Raw genomic sequence first — 10,966 nt, forward strand, 5'->3', positions numbered from 1 at the left:
ATCCATCTTTCTTATTAAATCTATTCTGAGTACAGAATAAATAATGCAGATGTGAACGCACCCTTAGTTCAATAGGTTAACTGATGATATTAAATAAATAATGTTGTCTTATTATTGGCTTGGGTAAGGTGTATCGATAAGCCATAACATTTAGGTGAAGTGAATAACATTGATGGTCTTATGGCAATGGCGTACGTCAAGGAGTGGGATATATTAGGCAGCAAGTGAACATAGGTTGGAAGCAGGGAACATAGGAAAACATAAGTATTTGAGCACCTTTCATAAGGGACAAATTGTGATGGCTATATAACGGCGTCAAAGTATCTCCTAAGGAGCAGGTCTTGTGGGGTGTTCTTAGTAAACAGTGGTTAGTACCTACCAAAATTGGTCCAAGGAAGGACAAACTGTGAACTGGCAACAGTGTCTTAGGCACACAAGACTGGCTCATTGATGTGTACATGGAACAAAGGCGGACACATTTGGTTCAGTCTCACAGAAGAGTTACTATAGCAAAAATTACTGAAAAAAGGGGCCACACGGTGGCTCAGTGGTTAGCACTGCAGCCTTGCAGCACTGGAGCCCTGGTGCTCAAATCCCATCAAGGGCAAAAAAAACATCTGCAAGGAGTTTGTATGTTCTCCCCATGTTTGCATGGATTTCCATCCCATATTACAAAAAAAGACATACTGATAGGGAAAAATGTACATTGTGAGCTCTATGTGGGGCTCACAATCTACATTTAAAAAAGAAAAAAAAATTACTGAAAAAGTTAATGCTAGCTATGACAAAAATGTGTCATAAGACATTGTACATTTGTAGCTAGTTGCATTGTACTGTAGAGCTGTATAGCTGCAGATCAGTCTGCCTATACTTATAGATGTACACTGCTGAAGGCACCTGCAATGTACATTAAAAGAGAATATATCACCACTTTTTATGTATTAAAACCAAAACTGTTTTAATTTTCTCATTGTTAATTTTTTAAATTCTAGTTCCCTGTCGTCCTCAACAGCGGCACAATGTGGGGTATTTCTGCCCCTGTGTGCTGGTAGGACAGGCGGATATTTAATTAGCCAATCAAATGCGTGGCAGGCCCTATAAGAGGGCACAAGAACCTCCCCTCTGCGTGTTTTTTTCTGTCCTGTGTGGACAGAGGACAGGTGGGAGGACTTGTGTCCTCTTAGAGAAGCTCAGCAGGATCACTCACCTCCTGAGCGGTTGTTTTCTTCTTGTCACCTTCTGTGCCCTGCGGGGAGAAGGTGCTTGTTAGCCACGTGTGGCTACCTCCCTCTATCCCCCCTGCCCCCCCTCTCCTCCGCTTCCCCTGCTCCTTGTGACTTACCTGACATTTTGGTGAGAGTCCGGGGACTCCGCATGCCGCCTCTGGTGGCCGCGCGGACTGCCGGCGGGTGGAACCACACTGTTGTGTATCCTGTTCCCCGCTGGCCGCTGTAAGCGCGCACTTCCGGTTTCGCCGGAAGTATCATAGCGCCATGGCAACGGCCTGGCACTGGCGGCCGCTCACTCAGGGAAGATTCAGGCCTTATTAAAGGCCGGAAAAGACGGGGAGATGTGGGGGTAAGTGCCCGGGTTAAGGGCCTCTTGGTGGGGGGGAATGTATATCTTTGCAGACCCCTGATTACAGGGTTAGTTGTCTGGGCAGGTTGCCTCACCTGCTTTGATTGTGGCTCCGCCCACTTCCAGCCGGCCAGAATTAAGAGGCTGGCTGGCCTGGTGTCAGAGACCTTCCTGCAGTATCTGCTGAAGGCGTGCGATTGTGGTGTTCATTGATCTTGAACTCTTTTCCAGTTTGCAAACTTTATTGGGAACCGGCTGTGATGGCCGAGTGGTTAAGGTTTTGGACTCGAAATCCAATGGGGTCTCCCCGCACAGGTTCAGATCCTGTTCACAGCGCCAGCCCGGCTAGCTCAGTCGGTAGAGCATGAGACTCTTAATCTCAAGGTCGTGGGTTCGAGTCGCACGTTGGGCGCCAAGTCACCGGTCTACAGGACCTGGTAAGATTTACCCTTTTTTTTAAAAGCTGGTATGATGTCATGGTGACAGTGTTGCATGGTCTATTATCTCTCTCTGTAGGATATGTCATCCTCTACTACCCCTCCTGGGGATGGTAGGAGGAAAACCTCTTCCAAGAGGAAACATCTTTCCTGCTTCGATTGCGACACACCGCTCCCTGATGGTAGGTAGCGGCTTGAAAGGTTGTGCCCTGCGGGGTACTACTGGTCCTATAACTTGCCTATTTTCAGGCTATGAGTGGGCCTGTTGTCGCAGATGCAGAGGTCCTCCACCTGTGGAGCCCTCTCCCAGAGATATGATGGCATGGGTCAAGGAGATGGTGAGTTTGGGCATCGCTTGGGTTATCCGCTGTTCACATAAAGGGCTCCCTGAACATAGTAGCGGATCAGCTGAGTCAGGGTATTACCGTATCAGGAGAATGGTCTCTCAATCCAGACGTATTTCAACAGATCGTCCAGAGATGGGGTCTCCCAGAGGTCGATCTTATGGCTACCCGACTCAACGCCAAGGTGGGGACCTTCTGCTCTCTGTACCAGGAGGACAATCCCTTGGCGGTGGATGCCCTGTCCATCCCATGGAGGTTCAGGCTGTTTTACATATTCCCTCCAATTCCAATCATACCGAAGGTATTGATAAAAATAAGACAGGACCAAGCCTCGGGAATAGCCATAATCCCGTTCTGGCCAAAAAGGGCTTGGTTTGCTCAGCTCATACAAATGAGTCAGGGCATATATTGGAGGCTTCCCCCACTCCCAGACCTGGTAACCCAAGGAGAGCTGAGATGCCAGGATCTGAGGAGACTCAACCTGACAGCCTGGAGGTTGACCAGTCCCTATTGAGAAATAGAGGACTGTCACAAGCCGTCTTGAAGACCCTATCCAGCGCCAGAGCAGATTCGACTAACAGGAACTACCGTCGAATAGGTAACATCTTTAATGCCTGGTGTCTGCAGCATCAAGTGGACTCCACCGATCCTCCTACGGAGGTGATCCTGGACTTCCTTCAAGACGGACTAGACAGAGGTCTTGCTGCGGCCACACTCAAGGTACACGTAGCGGCCCTGTCCGCCTATCTGGGGAGGCGTTTGTCTCAGGATCCTTTAGTGAGCACCTTTATTAAAGGGGCAACTAGGCTGAGACCGGTGGTAAACACCCCTGTCCACCAATGGGACCTTATTCCGGTCCTGAACGCCCTATGTGGCCAGCCATTTGAACCTCTGGAAGAGGTCTCCCTCAAGTCGCTAACCGGCAAAATGGCGCTGCTATTGGCAGTCACACCTGCCAAACGCGTTAGTGAACTACAAGCTTTGTCCGCTGAGGAGCCATATACCACCTTTTTCTCTGACCATGTACAGCTTAGGTTCCTCCCTGGGTTTCGTCCCAAGGTGCCATCTGCTGTAAACAGGAACCAACTGATTTCCCTTCCAGTATTTTTTTCCGTTCCCTTCTTCTGCTGAAGAAGAAAGATGGCACAAGCTGGATGTGGTTAGATGCCTGCAGATCTACTTGCAGCGCACTCGCCCCTTTAGGTGGACTGAAAACCTGTTGGTCAGCTACACGGGGAAAAACAAGGGCGCCAAAGCCGCCAAAGCTACAATATCACGGTGGGTTACCGAGACTATTAGAGTCGCCTATACCGCCCAAGGGCTGTCGGCTCCATCTTTCCTTCATGCCCATTCAACCAGGGCAGTGTCCACTTCACGGGCAGAAAGAAGTGCTTTGTCTGTGGACCAAATATATGCAGCTGCCTCTTGGGCATCTGAATCCACCTTCATTCGGCATTACCGCCTGAAGGACCAAGTGGCAGATTCCACTGCCTTTGCCCAGACCAGTTTAAGTTCGGTCATGGGTTTGTCCCACCCATCTTGGGGACCTGCTTGCTATATCCCCACATTGTGCCGCTGTTGAGGACGACAGGGAACGAGTGATTATGAAGATAATCTTGTTTCCCTTAGTCCTAACAGCGGCACAAGATTTCCCACCCTGGGAATCATATCTTATGTATAAAACTGTATATAAATGTAATGGAGGTACTTTTGTATTTACACGCAGAGGGGAGGTTCTTGTGCCCTCTTATAGGGCCTGCCACGCATTTGATTGGCTAATTAAATATCCGCCTGTCCTACCAGCACACAGGGGCAGAAATACCCCACATTGTGCCGCTGTTAGGACTAAGGGAAACAAGATTATCTTCATAATCACTCGTTTCTGTACGGAAATAATGAAGGCTACCTCCTTTGATCTGCTAACAACATTAACATTACAGCATAGTCATGGCCTTAGGCAGCAATACTCATGGGCTGACTCATTGAGGTTTATGAGAGTTTTCTAGTCATGCTCTGCACAGGTGGGGAAGTAGATAAGCTATAACATCAGCTAATATCAGTAGTAAGTGCATTGATGGGTCAGTGGTGTTATCTATGGGGGTGCTATCTTCTATTGTAATCCTATAGGTCTTGTCTTTGATATGAATTAGGTATAAAACCCATACAGCATTGGCAAGCATCAGTCTATTATCAGAACTTGTAGCCAACGTAAAAATTGCAAGATTTAGTATTTTTTAACATAAAGGAAGTAAGATGAAAGATAAAAGTTGCATATAAAATTAAAAACATAAAAAAGTATTAAAAATATGTTTAACATAAACACCTGGTTTAAAAAATATGTAATTTTCTAGTTTCATCATCAGAACTGGACCATGGATCATCAGAAGGTGGTCAAGTCTGATAAATCATGTTTTCTTTATATTTAGTTTTGTCAGATGTGCAGATATCACTTACCTGGGGAAGAGGGAACAAACAAGTCCCATCAGGAAAAGACAATAATGGTAATATAATACTCTGGGCAATATTCTACTGGTAAACTCTGTGTCATGACATTTATGTGGATCACTGAAAGAAAGACTATATTTACCTGGTGTTAGGTAAAACAATGGTTCCCTGCAGAATGTGACTCTCAGAATAACATTTAGCCACCACCTTATATAAGCCATATGTGCATTTGGAATACTAGGCACCACTGTGCAGCCTCCACCATAAATCACTTAGGCCTGTCTGCATCCTGCAGTGAACCATTGCTTTACCTAATATCAGGTAAATATGGCCAAAATTGGGGCCACACGGTGGCTCAGTGGTTAGCACTACAGCCTTGCAGCACTGGAGTCCTGGTGTTCAAATCCCACCAAGGGCAGAAAACCATCTGCAAGGAGTTTGTATGTTCTCCCCATGTTTGCATGGGTTTCCATCCCATATTTCAAAGACATACTGATAGGGAAAAATGTACATTGTGAGCTCTATGTGGGGCTCACAATCTACATTAAAAAAAAATAAAAATAAAAAATATGGCCAAAATTTCAGTGAAATGTTTTACTATAATGTCTCTTTCAATGTAATGTATTATATACTCACAATTGCGAACTTGCATATCTTAGCCAAAATATCTAATAATACCTCATGACTAAATTTTTCAGGTTTTGCAGGTATAATGTTAGAGGGACAATGGGGTGCTGGTACTAGTGATGTGTATGTATATTTGTATTGGACAGCCCACCGGTGTATAGAATCACTAATAAGATGTACAGTAAGTCATCATTGCGCACCCCACATTATCATGTGACTGGCACCTTATATAAGCCTTATCTGTGTAGATTTTTAATACTAGTCATCCACCCCTTTATGTACTATAGGTGTTTGAGTGGATGTTTTGTCAGCAGTTTACACCTCTGCCGTCTCCACTTTATACACGTGGGCCTGTCTGCATGCTGCTGTGAACCATTGCTTCATCTAACATCTAATGTGATTCATTATGACTTTGTGTATTGTGAATGAAAAAACTACTGTAACTACTGTGACACGGCTGATCTCTCTTCTGGATCCAGATTCTTCAAAACATCAGTTCTTCAAGACAGTCCTGATTTATATAAAAGGGCTGTGTCAAGTATACAGTTGGGGGTTCAATGTCTCTACTCAATGAAAGAAAATAAAGTTTCAGCTATACAAATGTATCAAGGATCCATATGAAGAGGGGTTCTTATATATTCAGACATATTTATACACAATGCCTATGTATTACATGAACATGTCAGGTGCTTTGAAGAGATGATCTGCATAGACTTTCTCTATCTCTCCTAACTGAAGGAGCTATGAAAAGAAAAACCTTCTATAACACAGGATGGCCAAATAGGGTGTTTAAAAGTGGATTTTCTGAACGAGATAATATTTTAAAACAGACATTACAAATCAAAATGTTATAGGTCTCTTGTTAAAATAATTGAAGAAATTCTATAAGTTTGGTATAAAAGTTGTGAAATAATAAATAGAATACGTGCTACGAAGCTTTAGTGAATCAAATCCATAAAGCTGAAATACTATACTGTCTGGATCAAAACCACTTTACCATTCACTATGATGAAATGCACATGTTAGGAAGAGGATTGTGGCTATAGGTCAAGCTGCAAAACTTGTTCTCTTTTCACTAACATACTGAAATGAATCATTTTCCATATGTAAAACATAAATGTCTTGAATAAAGGACAAGCTGACATCTCTGCTACCTCCTTCAGAACATGAGAAAAGAATCTAGAATCACACATACGCAAATTCAAGGTAAATAGACATGTATGTAAAAGTTCACACACTGTATTATATATATATATATATATATATATATATATATATATATATATATATATATACCACTTATTAAAAGTAAAGGCTCCCTTCTATTGTCCAGTGCTCCATCTCAGTCATCTTCGTTCTTTTTCCAGCCTCTACTGGACCCTTGAGTGACATCATGAGCCCAGGTGAACACTGAGGCCTGTGATTTGCCCTCAGCGCTCCTGTGTAGTGTACTGTTGTCATGACTGCTCAATACAGAGTAAATTAATCTGAGTATTAAATTCAAGAAAATAATTAGAAAATATATTCACTATTAACATTGACTATATGATATGGTCCTTAAAGGGGCTCTATCAGCAAAATCATGCTGATAGAGCCCCACATATGTGTGAATAGCCTTTAAAAAGGCTATTCAGGCACCATAAATGTTATATTAAACTACCTCCCTGTTTTAAAATAATACCCTAAAAAAGAATGTGATCTACTTACCGAATATGCACACTGGACGGGCATTCAGGGTATGTCTTCATCTTCAGCCACGCCTCTTCTTCCTCCGATATCCTCGGGTCTCATCCTCCGGCACTCGCGAACGGACATTGATAAAAAAAAATGACCTGGGCGCATGCGCAGTAGCACGCGGCTTCTACTACGGCTACTGTGCATGCGCTCAGGTCATTTTATTTTTTTAAATCAAAGTCCGTTCGCGAGCGCCGGAGGAGGATGAGACCCGAGGCCATCGGAGGAAGAAGAGGCGTGGCTGAAGAAAACGGCGCACCCTGAATGCCTGCCCAGCATGCACGTTCGGTAAGTAGATAACATTCTTTTTTAGGGTATTATTTTAAAACAGGGGGGGGGTAGTTTAATATAACATTTACGGTGCCTGAATAGCCTTTTTAAAGGCTATTCACACATATGTGGAGCTCCATCAGCATAATTTTGCTGATAGAGCCCCTTTAAGAAGAATAAGACGATGAGTGACGCAATAAAAAGCCTCAAAGATGTCACAGAAGGTTGGACTTACCTGCCCCGGAAACAGAATGAGATAACATGCCATTTAATGCCTTTTAATCTGTGGTCAATGCTGAATAAGTGGTTTTGCACAAAAACATAAAAATATTTTTTTTCTCTCTCTCTTTAATGAACCCCCCCCCCCCGAAAAAAAGCACAATTGGTATAACCACTTCCATAGCAACCTCTAAAATAAAATTACTATTTTATTTATTGTACATAATAAACGCAATATACTTCCAAATTCAGACTCTAGAATTGATGTTTTCTGTTCATCTCACCTATCATAGAGTAATAAAAACTTTAAAAAAAAAAATATGTACCCACAAAATACAAGGTCACGTAAAACTGCACTGAAATAACATTTAACAAGCTATGAAAGCTGGAATGCATAAAAAGCTAAAACGTGTTACATTGATATAGGGTTAAAATGCACATGGGGCATCAGAATAATGTTATATTTACTTCGGCCATAAATTCACAAATTTTGGCGCTACAGACTATACTACATATTATACCGAACACTAGGTTCCCATTCTGACACTGCCAATAAACCTGAATGTAATATAATAGTTATGGATTTATTTGAGAAAATGGATAAAAATCAGATAATAGACAAGGGAGTGAAAAGCAATAAATTAGCCAGTGGCGATTAGCTATTGAAAGCATTACATACAGGTTTTCTTCTGCCATGGTTTGAAGTGTTCTCTTGCTCCCGGTAGGTCCATAATTTAATATTTCTCAAATTTGTACACATGATTTTCATTAAATCTCTGAGCAAATCTGACCCATCTTATATCAGCAATATAGCACAATGCACTTGTTCTACATTCATGTGGATTCAATTAGAGAATTACTGGTGCATTCCACTGCTTGAATTCATTCGACACATCGCATACAAAGTGTAGCCATGTGTAAAGTATACTATCTTCAATAATGAACAGAAGTGTCATTTTTTTAACTCAAAAGTGCTTATTTTAACATTATACTGTAGTACAATTTAGATCCATTGCCCTACCAACATAGAACCTAAGGGCTTCTTTGTAATAATGATATATCAATAGATCATTGTAGTTGAATTAGAAAAATCTAATATATATATATATATACATATATATATATATATATATATATATATATATATATATATATACACACACACACACACACATTATTTTTTTGGTTTCACTATTTATTTATAAGACATGGCTAAAGGGCAAGAAAGGGAGGTAAAAAAGGGTGAAAATAACAGTAATAATATTAGAACCACAAAAGAACACAATATGTAATGTCACTGCCATGACTGCTCACATATCCCTGCATCCAATTGCTACCGAGAAGGGGGCAGCAATGGGGTTAGGGACCAGGACAGGAGAGGGGTTTTGGTAGCCTATATGTAGGAAGCAAACTCACAGATAGTTGGAAGTCTTACCAATGTCTCCATACTTGAAGGTGGGTAGCAGATGACCCTGGTGAGTCCAATTCCATGTCCTCCATTCTTTGAATATGAAGGACTTTTTGTTAGAGATGAGCGAACAGTGTTCTATCGAACTCATGTTCGATCGGATATTAGGCTGTTCGGCATGTTCGAATCGAATCAAACACCGCGTGGTAAAGTGCGCCATTACTCGATTCCCCTCCCACCTTCCCTGGCGCCTTTTTTGCTCCAATAACAGCGCAGGGGAGGTGGGACAGGAACTACGACACCGGTGACGTTGAGAAAAGTAGGCAAAACCCATTGGCTGCCGAAAACATGTGACCTCTAATTTAAAAGAACAGCGCCGCCCAGGTTCGCGTCATTCTGAGCTTGCAATTCACCGAGGACGGAGGTTTCCGTCCAGCTAGCTAGGGCTTAGATTCTGGGTAGGCAGGGACAGGCTAGGATAGGAAGGAGAAGACAACCACAACAGCTCTTGTAAGAGCTAAATTCCAGGGAGAAGCTTGTCAGTGTAACGTGGCACTGACGGGCTCAATCGCCGCAACCCAGCTTTCCCAGGATCCTGAATGGAATACACTGTCAGTGTATTCCCGTATACCTGATATATACCCCGATACCCGTTCCAACGGTGTGCCCCCCCACCTTCACCCCAGAAATACCCTGCAAGTCCCCTAGCAATAGAATTGGGGCTATATACACGCACAATTTTTACTACTGGTATACAGTGCCATTGTCTGACTGGGAATTCAAAGAATATATTGGGGTTATAAATACCCTCATTTCTTGCTACTGCCATATAGTGCCAGTTTCTGACTGGTAATTCAAAGAATATATTGGGGTTACGTGCACCCACAATTTTTACTACTGGTATACAGTGCCATTGTCTGACTGGGAATTCAAAGAATATATTGGGAATACAAATACCCTCATTTCTTGCTACTGCCATATAGTGCCAGTGTCTGACTGGGAATTCAAAGAATATATTGGGGTTACGTGCACCCACAATTTTTACTACTGGTATACAGTGCCATTGTCTGACTGGGAATTCAAAGAATATATTGGGAATACAAATACCCTCATTTCTTGCTACTGCCATATAGTGCCAGTTTCTGACTGGTAATTCAAAGAATATATTGGGGTTACGTGCACCCACAATTTTTACTACTGGTATACAGTGCCATTGTCTGACTGGGAATTCAAAGAATATATTGGGAATACAAATACCCTCATTTCTTGCTACTGCCATATAGTGCCAGTTTCTGACTGGTAATTCAAAGAATATATTGGGGTTACGTGCACCCACAATTTTTACTACTGGTATACAGTGCCATTGTCTGACTGGGAATTCAAAGAATATATTGGGAATACAAATACCCTCATTTCTTGCTACTGCCATATAGTGCCAGTGTCTGACTGGGAATTCAAAGAATATATTGGGGTTACGTGCACCCACAATTTTTACTACTGGTATACAGTGCCATTGTCTGACTGGGAATTCAAAGAATATATTGGGAATACAAATACCCTCATTTCTTGCTACTGCCATATAGTGCCAGTTTCTGACTGGTAATTCAAAGAATATATTGGGGTTATGTGCACCCACAATTTTTACTACTGGTATACAGTGCCATTGTCTGACTGGGAATTCAAAGAATATATTGGGAATACAAATACCCTCATTTCTTGCTACTGCCATATAGTGCCAGTGTCTGACTGGGAATTCAAAGAATATATTGGGGTTACGTGCACCCACAATTTTTACTACTGGTATACAGTGCCATTGTCTGACTGGGAATTCAAAGAATATATTGGGAATACAAATACCCTCATTTCTTGCTACTGCCATATAGTGCCAGTGTCTGACTGGGAAT

The 10,966-nt window shown here is 42.3% G+C and overlaps 1 non-coding gene across 1 annotated transcript; it reads left to right on the plus strand.

The window, feature by feature from the left end:
- Positions 1-1,832: 1,832 nt before the first annotated feature.
- Positions 1,833-1,914, plus strand: TRNAS-CGA (transfer RNA serine (anticodon CGA)). Its single transcript has one exon. It is a non-coding gene; the product is annotated as a tRNA-Ser (tRNA).
- Positions 1,915-10,966: the final 9,052 nt, after the last annotated feature.

The sequence above is a fragment of the Leptodactylus fuscus genome, chromosome 3 (assembly GCF_031893055.1).
Source record: "Leptodactylus fuscus isolate aLepFus1 chromosome 3, aLepFus1.hap2, whole genome shotgun sequence".
NCBI lineage: Eukaryota > Metazoa > Chordata > Amphibia > Anura > Leptodactylidae > Leptodactylus > Leptodactylus fuscus.